This window comes from Aethalodelphis obliquidens, unplaced genomic scaffold (assembly GCF_003676395.1).
Source record: "Aethalodelphis obliquidens isolate GAN/ISIS:26980383/991018 unplaced genomic scaffold, ASM367639v1 scaffold22, whole genome shotgun sequence".
In the NCBI taxonomy this organism is placed as follows: Eukaryota; Metazoa; Chordata; class Mammalia; order Artiodactyla; family Delphinidae; genus Aethalodelphis; species Aethalodelphis obliquidens.
This window is the reverse complement of record NW_020837966.1, coordinates 15594242-15611133: the sequence shown is the minus strand read 5'-3', so window position 1 is coordinate 15611133 and position 16892 is coordinate 15594242. Positions and strand designations below refer to the sequence as shown.

The 16892-nt window shown below is 39.3% G+C and overlaps 1 protein-coding gene across 1 annotated transcript in view; it reads right to left on the bottom strand.

Moving 5' to 3' along the window:
* TAFA1 (TAFA chemokine like family member 1) overlaps positions 1 to 16892 on the bottom strand; it is a 776700-nt gene that overhangs the window by 604377 nt on the left and 155431 nt on the right. Inside the window, exon 4 of the mRNA XM_027121352.1 lies at positions 13882 to 14044. The gene's annotated coding sequence lies outside the window, so the exon portion shown is untranslated. The remainder of the gene's footprint in view (positions 1 to 13881; positions 14045 to 16892) is intronic.

Below are 16892 nucleotides of genomic sequence, written 5' to 3'. Positions count from 1 at the left end.
CATCTTGATACAGCCTTCTCCAGCCCACAGCATCACCTTCTGGTGCTTTGTATAATGTATTGATTTCAAATGAGCAATTATGCATACATTATTTGATACCAGTTTTTAACAACAGTTTTCTTTCACTATTCTGTTCTCACCCCTTTTGGTTTGATATATTTGTAACAGGAAGAAACCCAAGAGGAGTTCTCTTGTTATCAGATTCTGACAGTCCAATAATCCAGGCCTGGAATTTAATTATTTCTCACATTCATTTTTATCATGGGAGCATCAGAAAAAAACCCAAATGGTCAAATATACAAAGGTCATGACTTAATTAACGCAAGGGTTTCAGTGAGTTGAAAACTGCACACACCTCAGTGCATTTGCGGGCTGGTGACAAAAAGAACTGACTCTAAAGTGGCCCATTCCATCCTTCAGCCTTACATCACCTGCCGTGGCAGAGCTGCACATTTTGGTAGGTTATGGGGACAACTGTGTACAGCCAAAATTTCTAACATTTCATATGGAATGCCATTCACTTCCACCCTTAGTCTTTCCAAAATGAGAGAAAGCACACAAAATCCAAATGTCTAGATCAGCAAACCGTCGCTAGGAAAATATTTTGTAAAATCTAATTTTGTTGTCTTTTAAATCCTGAGGAAATACTCATACATATCCAGTTGTAACAACCAGAGACTTCCTTTACAAGGGTCTTAATTCTCTATGGAACCATTTCCCCAGATTTCACATCCTGTCTAAATCTTTCTTCTCTCCAGAGAATGGCAGGTGGTTATGTCAACTGTTTGCTAACTCCATTCTGCAACTAGGGAGACTGAAATATGTATTAAGGTTTTGTGTTTACCTTTGCAACAGTGGGGTTTTTCAAAACTTCTGCAAACAGATACTTTGACCTCATGAAAGGTTTCACGGGAATTGAATACGGAGAGGCATACACCTACAAGGGAAATGAACCGCACTGTTTGCATAGCACAGAAGTATGCTGGGTAGAGACTCAGACAACTTGCACTTGCACTGAAATTGATTCCATAGCTTCCTGGGCAAATTACTGCTATAGGATCCTCAGTTTCCCCATCTGTAAAAAGAGACTAGGACTACCTCCCCATGAATGAAGCAAAGTCAACAAGATGTTTAAGAAAGCACACTGACATGTGCTCTACAAAGAGCTGAGATGATCATTACCAGTATTATTTTAACATTCTTAATTTCCTCTAAATTTTAAGAGAAGCCACCATTTGTTGACTATTGATGATGCACGTTTTGAATGGGAACATCTTTTCTTGCAATAGCAACTGTATGATTGTGGACAAGTTGTGGTTTCCTCCCTAAGGCTTTGTTTCCTCCTCACCTGATGTGAAGGAGCTGTCTTGAGGATTGAATGAAATGAACTCAGAGTAGATCACTGACTACTTTAGCACTCTACCCTGGGTACCAACACTGATCCAAGAGTCTGAGCGCTTCAGCCAGGGCTTCATCACCACAGAAGACTCCCCTACTGTTTTGTTCTTTTGGCATCTAGGTCCCAACAAGGAGCAGCTGCTGTTGATGCCCCACCCTGCCCCATATCCCCTCCACCCAGCTCTGAGTTGATCTGACACTACAGCAGACAATTCATGGCTCGTTGGTCATCTCCCATCTCTCTCATGTCTTTTTACTTTGCCTCCTGGGACTTTCTTTGGAGCCCAGGAGCTCACTTAGCCCATGCATAGGGAAAAGCCTCAACCAATGATGTATAGAAGTTGGTGGATAAATAGCCCAGCTTCTCACTGAGGCTCCTCTAACCTGCTTTCTAGAAGATTCTTCCAACAGTGGTCAGGAAGATTGAGACTCAGCTGTGTATAGCTGTAATCTGCTCATTAATACTTCTTTTAATGGGCTTTCCTCCATCCCCTCTCTCTTTCCTATTCCTTCCCTTGAGCTTCTAGGGATTACTCCCCAAATAAACAAACTAACCAAAAACCATGTTTCCAGGTTTCAAGGGAGATCCAAAACTAAGAAACTACCCAAAGCCTGGAGTGAGCAGCCTGATTTACCAAGTCTGTCATTAGCCCATGCCTGAGCTGTAAGGCAGACTGGAAACTTGAGTGCCTGGCATTTTCAGCTTCTATAGCGAGAGTAATCATGTCTGTTCTACCTCCGTGGCATCCTTATTTTCTATATTTTCTGAGCAGCTGAAATCTTTTTAGATACTTATACTAAAAAGTTTTAAAATGTCTGCTACCAAGTATTTCTTTTATCAACAGAAGGAAGTATGCCTAGCTTCATATTCCTCTGGCATGTAAAGGTATTGTGAAAACTTAAACATCATTTTTATTTCTACTGCAGTGGTTCTAAAAATTTGTTCACGAGCTCTTATAGTCCCTAGTCTCCCTGCTGTATCCACGTGAGATGTCCGGGGCCTTTATTATCTGATGTTGGATTCAACCAGCAGACCCCCTATGTGCTAACACAAAGACTAGAAGAACAAAGGAGATACTGCCCTGCCATTAGCCCTCAACTTGCCTACAATCAAGTTAAGGAGACAATCGTGGGAATAATAGCTCTGAATCAATGTAGACCCTAGCTAAGGCTCTCATGTAGCTACAAAAGGCAGGAAACTGGAAAAAAGGATTTGTTTCCAATGAAAGGAACAGAAAAATCTCGGGCATTTAGCCATGAACAGACTCTGTGACACCTCTCAGAGGTGGGCAACGTTGACAGCAAAAGCATAAGCACTAATCTGAAAACATGCAAAAGGTATTTTTTTAGGCCCTGTCAACCATCTCTAGCTGCAAGAGCGTTTATGTGAGTGACATAGTTTGTCGTGGATTTACAGGGAGTTCCTCCGGGCAATTGTGCCAAGCAGTTATCCAAGTACATCTGTGATTTAGGTCAGGGCCAGTTCCAGAAGGGAAGTGGCCCTGCCCTGGGCAGTGTTGAGGCTCTGGTAGGACAGGGAGTTTATTCAGGAGATTTGCACTGATGGTCATACCCCATGTATCTTCTTCATGCTTGGGGTAAGGCAGTGTTTTGATTCATAAAGGTAAGGTTGGTTCATCTTGGGGAAGTGATGCTTTCTCTTTCTTAATAGCCACAGCTTACAAGCACAATGTCAGGACCTGTTTTCATATAATACTTTTGCAACCCTTGCATTTGCATTCCCAGTCCTAGCGCACCATCGTGTATCCAGTCAGTTGGAAATTCATAGGGATTCTATCCCCACGATACCCATTCTCTCCCAGCCATTGCTAGCTTCACCTCCCTCATTTTAGTGTTGGTGGACCATATTTGTACTTTTGCCATCTGGTCTCCCTGTGTCTAAATACCAGTTTTTTCTTTCCAATGCAGCCATCATTCCTTTGTTGAGGTTCTTTCTGAAGCCTACTTTGAACAATGTAATGGTGTGATTAAGAGAATGGGCTCTGGTATAGACAGACAGAGTTGACTCTGTAGATTAAAAGACGGTAATGGGAGTGTTGACCTACATCCAGGGTTGGCAAATAAAGTTTTATTGGAACAAATCCACTCATTCATTTACACGTCATCTATGACTATTTTCCTCTACAAGGGCAGAGTTGAGTAGCTGTAACAGGGACTGTATCGTCAACAAAGTCTAAAATATTTACCATATGATCCTTAACAGAAAAAGTTCACAGATTCCTGATCTAATCACAGAAGCGCTGGAAGGACTATATAAATACATGAAAATACTAACGTACCTGAAACACTTAAATGCTTAGTAAATGTAAGCTATTATCATTATCATTACTTTAGACTCTCTATTCACTGACCTCCATGTAATCAATTCACCCAATTAACCAGTGCTCTCCATGTCTTCTGTATTATATAATGACTGATGCTCAGGGCATACCAAAAGTGCTCAGCTAGCAGATTGCTCCTTACCAAAAACTACATTGTCCTGGAGGAAAGGAACTTGAGAACTACAACATTTAATCTTTATACATCCTAGTTTGTCCCATATCTTCAGCTGTCTATGAGGTAGTTCTGCTTCAATGTCCAATCTTCAATACATAGGCCTCAAAGTATATTCTTTTATCGTCTCTTCCACATGGGCTTTCCCTCCTGAATTCCAAATTTCTATCAAATGCACTACTATTAATGCAGTCTGGAATGAAGCTTAAAGAGTTAGAGAATGCTGGAACTCACAAAATGTAGAATTATAAGGCAGAAGAAAATCCCATAGTTCAGCTGTTTTGTTTCTTACAAATCAGGAAGTTCCGTTCCTTCATTTAGTGCATCTAGGTGTAGCCAAGTTGGATTTATTCTTCTTTTTAAGTGTTTCTTTTTCATATCCATTTATGTACTTCCATGTGTACTGGCCTCTTTCATGCAAAGATTCATTCCTTTATCCACTTGCTTCATCATTCATTTATTTCTCTGCTATTTACTGAGCATTATTAAGTGGCATGTATTGAGTGAGGCACTGGGGATCTCATAGTGAATAAGACCCAACACCTTCCCTGCAAAGTTATAATAACTACTATGAAAACTAAATTTTTGTTAGGAATAATGAAAACAAGTAAATTCTTTTTTTTTTCTGGTACACGGGCCTCTCACTGTTGTGGTCTCTCCCGTTGTGGAGCACAGGCTCCGGACGCACAGGCTCAGCGGCCATGGCTCACGGGCCCAGCCGCTTTGCGGCATGTGGGATCTTCCCCGACCGGGGCACGAACCCGTGTCCCCTGCATCGACAGGCGGACTCTCAACCACTGCGCCACCAGGGAAGCCCTAAAGCAAGTAAATTCTAAAACCAGTAATCAGGCAGAGTGTTCATTCGCTTTTTCTCCTCTCTAGCCCTGGAATTCAGATTTTGGGGGGTTCCATATGCTTTACATTGGTTAGGATATGTTTATTTGTCTCTACTTAGACATAGCCTGTGGGGAAACGGATCTTCTACTTGTACCACGAGCTTCTCACGGTTCATCTTAAAAAGCGTCACTGGTGGTTTACTTTTATCCAATGGTTTTCAAAGAATAAACTGTAGATTTCCTGGTATTCTACACTGCTTCTTTGAATAACACCTCAGGGTGGATAGGAATGAAAGTGAGTAGATAGACTTCTCCCTTCAACCACAGTAACCTTTTATTAAGCATGATGTATTCACTACTTATAATAGCTTGAAGAATGGGGATTCATAATTTTTCCAAAAAAATGTTTTTAATAATTAAATCTCCTATTTATAATAAAAATTCATTTTTCATTCCAAATTTCTTTAAAGTAATCCAAATTCAATAAGGAAAGTGATAATAGGGAATTATATTCAATATTTTATAATAACCTATAAGGGAAATGAATCTGAAAAAGAATATACATATATATTATGTATATTAAGAATACATATATATAAACTGAATCACTGTGCTGTATACCTGAAACTAACACAACATTGTAAACCAACTATACTTCAAGAAAAAAAAAGAAAGAAAAGTGGTAACACAAGGTCTTCTATGAGCACTTGCAATGTGCTTTTTAATCCTCTCAACAACAATATGCAGTAGGTATTGTAATTATGCCTCTGTATTCAGGTGAGTAAGTTTAGGGTCAGAGAGGTGAAGCCACTTTCCCTGAGTCCCATAGGTAGTAGGGGAGAGCCAAGAAATAAATCCCAACATGTTTGACTCAACACTATTCCCTTTAATCACCCTGCTCTCCTGCCTCCTGTAGTCTATATACTGTTTTCCCCCTTTTCACCACTCCGCACTATCGTTCACTCCTTTTATTTTTTTTCTTTTCTTTTTTTATTTTTCTTTTGAAATAGCAGATGCAACAGTCCCTGGTTTTCATTTACTTTTTTTAACTTGCTTATTTGTATTTGGGTTTTTGTGGGGTTTTTTAATTAGAGACTTCAAATATATTTGCATGCCTCTCTGGTCCCATCCTTCACCAGTCTGTCCCACACACTTGTCAGATTATTCCACCCCAAATACCATTTTTTAAATTTCTTTGCAATATTTTATTAAAGTCCTCTAATTCTTCCTACTTCCTCCACTGGCATTATTCAAAATATGTTCCTCAAGATGTTGGCAGATATTCTACTTAAAGGAAAAAAAATACTTGGTAATACTTGGAATTTCAGTTTGCTTTTCTTGGAGGAGAAAGAAAAGAGAGAAGAATTTAAAAAAACATTGTAATTCCATAAAGAAATTTGGGGAAATGCCTTTTGGAAAAAAATAACTTTTTCTTCTGAATCAACTAGACATCTTTGTTTTTATGGCTGAGGTTTTGTGAAGAACACTTCTGGAATCATCAAACTAAAATGTTACTATATTTGTTATTTAAAATAATTAAGAAGCTTAAAATGTTACATGTTACAGCCTAAGCATTTTCTTGGAAGCTAACAATTTAGTATCAAAGAGATATGTTTCTTCCATTATTATCCAAGTTAATGTTGTACTCATTCAGTGTGGTAGGAAAAAGAAAAGAGGAAAAAAATCCTACAAGCAAAGAATAATTTTATGAGAGCAATGGTGTTAACCATTAAAACTTCAAAATAATAGTAATTTGAGACCATGTGCTAAAGACGGTGGAGCCACAACATGGAAAAGTCAAAAGCCACCTCCCCACACACACTCCTTAGACTGAGGTGAGTGAGAAAGAAACTTTTTTGTATTAAATCACTGAACTGTTGAGGCTGTCTGCCACTGCAGCTAACATTACTTACTTTGACAGAAACCAAGGCCCAGAAATGTGGCAATATGTTTAAGGTTCCACAGTGAATTAAGGGCATAGCAGTTCCATACTCTTTCTACCCAATGATACTGTTCTATTCACAGGAGACTTCATCATTTTCTCTCTCTTATTTTTAAAAACTAACTCATAAAAGATTTGTAAGTAATCATTTGTTTCCTTTCATACCTTACATCAGGTAAATGTAAAAACTTGACTGTACCAGCATGACATTAAACCAAGTCATTATTTCATAAAATTGCAGTGGCAACTACTCCAAAACATTTAAAGCAGCTCTATAATACAGCACATTCAGATAAATGAAGAGACATCGCTTAAATTTTCTACTTTCACCCAGTAATAGGAGAGGACAACCTGGCATGACACAGTCAAAAGGTTCCAAAGTCTTAACGGTAAGAAATTTATGTACTTTAGACAATTCTCTCTCCTCCTTCACACCATTTTTTTCTACTCCAAATTTAATTATATGGGTGTTTCTTACTTTAACAATCCCACAATGTAGGGCATAGTGTCTTTAAACACAGTCCTAAATAGAAACCCTAATAAATCAGGTTTTTTTGGATCAGAGCCCTGTGTACTGCATAAATTGGAATGGAAGATAAATGATTCTGCAAAGGGACATTCACCTAAATATTTTTATCCTCAGTAACAATGATAGTCCCCTACCTGGTTTGTAGGAATATAATGGAATCTCCAGGGAAGCTGGAAGGGCAAGATGTCAGTCAGTGAAGTCAGGCCCTTCCTATTGAATAGCCATGCCTAGACTAATCTTGACCAAGAGTCAAGGTTCTCAAAAGCAAAAGACTGAGCAATGAAGTCATTAAGAACCTTTTCCTTTCTTTCTTTTCTAGGTGAGGCTAAGACTGAATAAAAACTTAGAAATTCATATCTACGCAGCGAAAAGTCAGTAAACAAAAGGCAAGAGCAGGGACACAAGAGGTTAGGATGGACAAGGCGACGCACAGACTTTAGGCCCAAGAGACTGATGATATAAAGGAGAGGGAAAGATGCTCATGGGGGCAAAACTTAGGACTTTAACTTTGAAAACCTAGGTTCAAAACCTATTCTACTACAATCAGGCTTTTAAGAAATCACCTTTCGAAGACGATTTCTTCACATATATTATGGGAACACAGAATTGTGTCTGACTGGAGTTTATCTTATGCAAATTCAAATGTAAGAGCCCAGCAAAGAGAGAGAAACAATTTAATTAGTGCAAGAGTTTTGCTAACCATTAATGGCAATGGCTGTGTATTCTGGGGGCCTGGACCATTGTTCCTGTATCCTGTGTGCCTCTCAGGATGTATGCTAGACTGTAAGCCTCAGGAGGTCAAGAATTTATCTCTCTGGTTCATCACTGTAGTTCCAGTATCTAGAATAATATCTGTCATGTAGGAGGCCATAAAATCTGTGGAAGGAAAGGAGGAAGGGAGAAGGGGAGGAAAAGAAAAAGGAAGGAAGAAATAGTGAGCAACTTGCTGTATTGCATGACCCCAAAGAGAAGCCATCCACTTTACCAGCTGTAAGTGGAACAGACACCAATGAATTATAATAGTTGTGGGAAAACTAGCTGTATTGGACTTTCTGAAAGATAGAATTCTCATGGGTAACTTTGACTACACACAAGATTCTGCCTCTGTACTTTAGAACCCAACTGCCAAATAAGATGCAACTCTATTATAATAATAATCGTAACAACGCTTGCATAACCTAACTTACCAGGCTTATATAAGAACACAGCAAGATTAAAATACAGAATGGTATTCTGCATAATAATGTTGTAGTAGGCAAATGCCAGGTAAAAATAATTTGTATCATTATCTGACTTTACCTACTAGTTACATGCTCTTGTATCAAACTCTGTGGTATACCACAACTACTATATACAGCTTCTGTAGTTATCTGGCAAAAGGAATCTCCGCACTTGAAATACTGGTGATGATGATACACAAAGGACAGGAAAATTAGTCAAGGAAGGAAATATCCGATACTCATCCCATCAACCAACTTAGCCTTGTAGCGCTATAGACATTCCCTTCTCGACTCTGTGGGGTTTGTCAATAGAGATGCTCACAAACAATTAAAAGCTGTTGCTACCATTGTGAAGCTTGTAAGCATGCATTCATTACTATTTGTGAGGTGTCTGATAATCTAAAGACAACTCAATTGGTCTAAAATCACTGCTAAAATCATGCGGGCTCGTGGTGAAGGGAGCCACCTGTGTCTAGACACACCTAAGTTCAAGCTCAGGTTCTCCACTTATTTATCATATGACTTTGTGTTTTTTTTTCTCAACTGCACAATAACATGCCCACTATATGCACCTCAAACTTGATAGGTCCTCAACAGAGCTCTTCAGTTCTCATTCTAATGCTTGTACTGTAGTCCTGTCCATGCGTATGGCATCCTTCTACCCCCAAGTGATTAGGACAAAAGCTGAAGTGTCATCATTGATGCCTTCCTTCCCTTTACTCTCTTCTAACATCCAAACATCACCAAGTTCTGTCAGTTCTTCTTCCAAAATACATTTCCTTTCTAACCACTTCTCTCCTTCTCCCCATCACACACTACTATAACATTTTTGAACTTCAATTGTTCCCTAACTTGGTTTATTTTCCTCTCTTAGCCCTTATCATAACGATTCTTTTAAAACCTCAAATCAGAGCATGCCACTACCTTGCTCAAAGCATTTCATTGGTTTTCCCTTCCATCTCCATCAGTATAAAATTCAATTTCCATACCACACCCTACCAAAAGATTTTGCATATTCTAACGATCACCTTCCTCTGTGAGCTCATCTTCTCCCCTTTCCCCATCACTCACTACTGTCCAGGTAGACTATTCTTCTGTTACTCACAAACATCAAACATTTTCCCAGCTGAAGACTGTCATTATTGTTCTTCCTTCTGTCTACAATGCTCCCCTGGGCATTTGTCAACACTCTCATCCTTCAGGGCTCAGTCACCTCCTCAGAAAGGCTTTCCCTGACAAACTTCACTACAAGTCTCCTGCTCCTTTGTTGATCTCGATAATCCCAAACTTTCTAGAAACTACCACAGTCTATAATTATCTTCTTTATTTAATAATTTTCTCGTACACTAGGAAGTAACTTTCATGAGATCAGAGAACTTGTCATGACTCCATGCTAGCATGTGACACATAGAATGTGCTCAGTAAATATTTTTTGACTGCTAGAATGAATGGTGGAAGAGAGAAAGGAGAAACTGACTGAGCTGTACATATTGAAGGCTGGTATTCTCAAAGGTAACTTTGAGCACTTCCCTGGTGGCGCAGTGGTTGAGAGTCCGCCTGCTGATGCAAGGGACACGGGTTCGCACCCCGGTCCGGGAAGATCCCATATGCCGCGGAGCGGCTGGGCCTGTGAGCCATGGCCGCTGAGCCTGCGCGTCCGGAGCCTGTGCTCCTCAACGGGAGAGGCCGCAACGGTGAGAGGCCCGTGTACCAGTAAAAAAAAAAAAAGGTAACTTTGACTATATACAATTTTACCCCTGTATATTTAGAACACATCTCCTAAGTAAGATATACTACTACTGCAATCTTTTCTGTGTAACCTGTTATTAGGCTTATAGAAACTCAATGAGATTAAAATGCATAATAGGCACTTTTTAAAACATTAAGCACTCTGCAAATGTTATATGTATTTCTATTATTACATATTTTCATTCATGTTGTATCCTTTTATATTAATACTGGTATGTAACATAACAGAGTACTCATGTAATAGAATGGTTTTAGAGACAAGGAACAGAACGTCCATTTCAAGTCTGCTTTACTGATAAAGGTAATTTATTGGTTCAACATATGAAAAGTCCTACAGATAGGGCAGACTAACCAGGACACAGAATCTGTTTCTTTGTGATTCTCCTGTCCCTCCTTTTTTCTCTCCGTCGACTTCATCCTTGAGCTGGTAGTGAAAAGGCTACCATAGTCTGCCATGACATGTCCACAGCCAAGCCATCTTTTTCCATGGCTTTCTGTTTTCCAAATACCCTCAGCAAACATCCCATCCTGTCTCCTTTGCTTACACGGAGTCATATGCCATTTCCTGAACCAATTCTTTTGTCCAGGAATGGTTGGCTGTCTTATGCCTGAGTTCCTACACCAATTATTATCAAAGACATAGAAGACAAATCAGACTCATTTTGGAGCTGGAGACAGGTTTGCTTCCCCTGAAGCACTGGTGTTACAAGGAGTAAATGTAAATGCCTAAGGGTAAACCAGGCAGAAAGGTGCAATACATTCACTATGTTTATGAAGATTATGTGGCTTAAGGCAGGTAGAGCACTTAGATAATACCTGGGATATGGAAAAATGCTCAATAACCACTCTTTCATTGGGAGGAAAACAAACCTATCTTTCTAAATAAAATTCTAGAAGTTTGGGGAACAAAGAATTGATGTCAAACCAAGGGAAATTATGGTCTCATATAAACTATTCTGTAGATTTTTTTGCTTGACCTGAGGTTAGGTATTATTGTATATTTTCCATTTGGACTTTGGTCAGTCAATATGTTTTAGTATCTACACCATGCAAGACATGATTTAAAATGCTGCATAAGACATTAAGTCTAAAATATAGCTTTCTCTAGGGGCTTGGAAGCCTAACACATGACATATGTTCTAAGTCAATGTACAATAATATTTTGAGTTAAGTGCTAAATAAGTTGAGGTATATCAACATGCAAAAATAATATGAGGTAAATACTAATATTTGTATGAATGTAAATATGCATATATAATATATATTTATGTAGTAATAGAAATACTAAATAAGTGGTTGACCACAGCAGTGTTTAAGAGCCTGGACACTAGATCCATTCAAACCCAGGGTTTGAATCCTGACTCTTGGAATAGTATCTGGGATTAGTACTCCTTCCCTAGCTTTAGTCCTCTCACCTGTAAAATGTACCTATCTCACTGGGTTGTTTTAAGGGTTAAATTAAATGAGCTAATCCAATAAGTATTGTCATTGCATCTGCCCATGGTGAGTGTTCCATAAAGGTTAGTTACTCTTAGAATCACCATCCTTGTTATGGTTTGGTTTTAAAGAATTCCAGAAAAAGAAATCAACTGAAATAGATGGGATTTGCTCTTAGTCTTAAAGTAAGTGTAGGATTCAAACAGGAGACGAGATAGCTGGCCATGTAATCACGAGTCGCACTTGGGAACTCAGTAAGTGGCCCAAACTGTCTAGGGGTGGAAATCCATGTAATAACAGATCATATTTGCAATCCATATTTGCAATCACAATCCTTCCATTTTTAAATTTAAATAGCTATTATTTCCCCTCACTCCCACCCACAACTCAGTTCACATCTGCTTTCTTTTTAACAAGCAGGGAAACTGAAACTGGTAATTAAGTACCTCAAATCCCTTTTCAGAATGAGGCATATTCCAAAAGGGAAGAGACCTATTCTGATTTGCTATTGAAATTCAAGAAAGGAGCACAGTGCCTAGCGCATTTAAAGTGTCCCATGAATGGGTGATGATGGGGTAAAAATAAAGAACTTAATAAAATGACTTGCTTAGAGTTATCTGACCAGTAAACAGCAGGGATGAAACCGGACAAGAACTGGAGCCTCCTAATTCCTGAACTTTTTGTTTCCTGTGACACCTGACTCCCTCCATGTAAGGGAATTATGAGATAGGAGATTGGTAAGGAGCACCTCTGGAGAGTGCAATGGTCAGGAGCTCAGGTGAACACAGAGGAATTGATCCATTATGTTCTAAGGGACCACACAGTGTAGTGGGGAGGTGCACAGGTCTGGTTAAAACCTCAGTTCCTCCTCTTACATGGTTCTGTGACTTTGGGTAAGTTATTTAACCTTTCTGTATCTCATTTCCCTCATCCATAAGAAGGGGATAAAATGATGGTATGTATCTCATAGAATGGTGATGATTAAAGGAAACAATGCATGTAGACTACATAAAACAGTGCTTAGAACATAGAAAACACTCAATAAATGTTAGCGATTATTACTTAGAAAGATGGAAGGACCTATATTTTAGAGCATCTGCTGTTTTTATTTGCCCCACCCCCTCACTCTGGCCCCTTGCCTCTAGGGAGGGCATGCAACTCAGAGTTCTATGGCTCCCTTGTCAATGCCTTTGACATTTGCTTTTCCAGCTCTAGGAAAAGTGCTCCCAAAGAAGGAGATGGTCCCTACTTCACTGAAATTGCTGAAATCACTCCAGGGAAGCAATCACCTACCTCATCAAACCCATACCAGCTACACAATTCGTAGAGCCCAGTGCAAAATGAAAATGTGGGGCTTCTTGTTCAAAATGTATTAAGAATTCCAAGACAGCAACACAGAGCATTAAACCAAGTATGGGACCCTTCTGAGCCCATGTACAGGTTGCACACCCATGAAGCCAGGCTTGCAGATGCTTTAAACTTTCCACTTCACCTTTTTGTCTTCCTTTGGAGTCATCTTTTTATGACTCTTGCCCCAAACACCTGGCAGAAAGTGTTTCTCTTGCCCTTGATCTTTGCATTAAACTTGCTTTGCATTTTGGAATCCAAATACCTGGAGAGAAATTTGGATTCCACCCCTACTAGCCTGTACACTCATAGGAATGATGCTTAACTCTCTTTAATTCTATTTTCTCATTTGAAAATTGAGGATAATGATAATCATAGCAACTTATAGACTTACTATGGGTATTGAAAGAGCTAATAATTTAAAAATTTTTAAATAGTATCTAACACAGTGGTTCTCCACCCTGGCTGCATATTAGAATCACCTTAGCACTGTTAAAAAGTGCCGCTGTCTGGGCCCCAGCCACGACCAATTATACCAGAGCCTTTGGGGGTGAGGCCAGGACAACTATAGTTTTAAAAAGCCCCTCAAGAGATTTGAATGAACAGGAGGGTTGGGGACCACTGGTCTTGTGTATGACGAGTGCTCAATAATAAATAATAAGAATAAATAATAAATGCTATAATAAATTTTAAAATACAAATAGTATAATAATAAATAATGTTGGCCACTTATTATACAGCTTGCTAAACAAAGAAGTAAAATGTCCTATAGTTCAGTTTTCCCCCTGGATCAACTATGCATCTGGCTTCTTTCTCCCATTCTCATGTGCTTTGATCCAGCCTGTACCTGCAACCAATATAAATCAAAACAAAAGATGTCTTGCGGTGTTCCCGCTGAGACAAAGGTACCTTTGAATACAGGTCTTTCCATTAACCCAGAGATGAGAGGGGAAATGTCAATTCCTCCAACAGGGCTCCTTCCTTTGATATCAGGGTGGTGTATATTCCAAAAGCTCTGTACTCTGCAGGTTTCGGGGGGCAGGGAGGACTTCAATCGAGTCACCAGAGATCCCTAAATAATGCAAAGCAAAGAGAGACAAGGAGGTGGTGAGAATGTTAATTTCTTAAGCTTGTATTTCTCTCCCATCAGAGTGGATAATCATCTCTTTGAAAATGCCCTTGTGTCATATTTATGATGGTGACACATCCATTATGAATACAGTAGCTCATTTGCAATGTGACCTGACAAATATTGATGTGTTCTAGGCTACATTTAATTTCAAGGCAACTAAAATCATTTGTGTTTCTTAGTAACCGGGAAGGGTTCTGATCACATGGAGCTTAAAATAGTAGGGTCCTTTATGACTTGTCCTTCATAGTGAATCTACTAATCGGGACCTGGACAGGTGTTGAGGGAGGAGCTGGAGGAGTGGTCAGCTGAGTCAATGTGACCTTGAGGTCATGAGGATCTCACTCTCAAGCTGAGGTTCATAGATACATTGTTGGAGGGGAGCTGGCTGAGTTAGTCACAGTTTCTTAACTGATATCCATTGACCATCTCCTCCAGCTAAATAATAGGGTTACAGATCCACAGCTCCTGGGACTCAGAATATAAAAGCCGATTTGTGGAGGCCCTCAAAGGCCCAAGTCCCAGCATCCAAGAGTCAAATATATGTTACATTTGCTGAGCCTGTGGGTCTAAGAGAAAAGAGCAGATCCTGCCCAGAGCTATTTATGTTCTAGTTGGCTCCCTAAATTCTAAGCACCTGAGAAGGCAATTCTTAAGCGATATTACAAGATAACACAGATTTAGAGGGCAAAAGAATTATCATAGTCAGGACAGTGTTTTTAATAAGTTTTGAAACCATTGTGAGTCCTGAAGTTAATTTAGTAGGTCAAGACAAACATTTCCTTTTAGAATAGAATAGACTAGATCAAAGTAGACTAGATCAGAGTGCTTTCCTTTCAGTTAAGTAAATTGTTAGGATTGAGTATTGTTTTCAGAAAGTTTAGCTTCATTTATCTATGTTTATGTGTGTGCATGTTAGGTCTCAATGTAGAATGGAATTTTTTGCTGTGGTTCAAGGTCCAAAAGATTGAAATTCACCATATTAGTAGACAGTGTCTATTCAGGGCAGAGTTTACAAACTGGGGACTTGCAGGATACATATGGCCCATTAGGAGTGAGTGAATTGGGAGTTTTATTATTATTGTTGTTATTTTGTTCTGTGGTTCACAAAAAGAGGTTGTGAAAAAATATGAGTTGATGGCCAGCAGTTAAAAGTCAGGAACTTTTATCTTTTAAAAAGACAAATTTTTCAGTTTCTCTTCAAATACCAGAATATCTAGAAATAATGAATCTGAATTCTCACAGGCCGGGATAGCCCAGGTAAACTGTTTTCCCCAAAATGAAAACCATGAGCTCGCTGAATGCAGAAACCATGTCACATTTGTCTCTGCTTTCCCATCCCATTGCTCAGACCAGTGAATTGCATAAAGCAGATACTCAATAGTTGTTTGACAAATTGCATTACAAAAGACTTCAACTTAAGGTTATTAGTTGCAGCATTGTTTGATATAGCAAAAAAATTGAAAACAATCCAACTGTCCATCAGTTGAGTTTTAATAAATCAGCTATGCCACCTCTATACAATGGAATATTCTAAGGCTATGGAAAATGATTTAGATCTATTTTTGGTGACGTAGAAAGATGTTCAGGACATAATACTAAGTAAGAAAGCAATTGACAGAACCGTAGAGAGCGCATTATCCAAATAATTTTTAAATAGACACTTCTAGGTATAGAAAAGATCTGAAAGGATATTCATTCACCTCACAGATGTTTCCTGAATGCCTACTATGAGTTAATGACTATTCTAAGAGCTGTATGTATAAGAGTAAACAAAGCGAAATGTCTATGCACGTGGAGTTAGCATTCTACTAGGGGAGGGGATAGAGACAAAAAGCTGTATTTAAGATAATAATAAGTGGAACAAAGAGAAGTAAAACAGGAATACTGAATAAAGAGTGATATGGCTGGTGCAGGGAACATTTCAATATTATTTAAGATGTTTAAGAAACACCTCTCTGATAAGAAATTATTTGCCCAGAAACCTGAAATAAGACAATAAGTCATGTAGGTTTCTGGAGGAAAGGATTCCAGGCAGAGGGAACAGCAAGTGTAAAGGTCCCAAGGTACAAGTGTACTTGGTGTGGCAGGATAGAGTAAGTAAAAGGAGAGAAGGTTGGAGACGAGACAAGCAAATTAATGGGAAACCATGTTATGTAATGCCCTCTAAGGGAGTTTGACTTTTATTCTGAGTAGAGTGAAAAGACTGGCAGGCTTTCCAAAAATTATCAAGAAATTGGTAATGGACATATTAAGTTTGAGATGCCTATAGGAGTTCCAAATGGGAGGTAGAAAGTTGGATGCATGATCTAGAGTTCAGGAGTGAATTCTAGGCTGGTTTTATAGATTAAGACTGGTATTTAAATCCATGTTCTAGTTAGGTGAACCTACCTTGAAAATAAGTGTAGAAGGCAAAGAGGTCTGAGGACTGAGCCATATACTATTTTGTCATTTAGGGAATGAAAGCTTAAGAGAGTCCAGCAAAACTTAGAAGAAGGGACTACTGAGCAGAGATAAAGGAAAGAGCTATGTGAAGGAAGCCTAGTGGCAAAAGTATGATATCCTCAAAGAGGAGGAGGAGATAAATTCTATCAAATTCTGCTCAGGGCTTCCCTGGTGGCGCAGTGGTTGAGAGTCCGCCTGCCGATTCAGGGCACACGGGTTCGTGCCCCGGTCTGGGAAGATCCCACATGCCGTGGAGCGGCTGGGCCCGTGAGCCATGGCCGCTGGGCCTGCGCATCCGGAGCCTGTGCTCCGCAACGGGAGAGGCCACAACAGTGAGAGGCCCGCC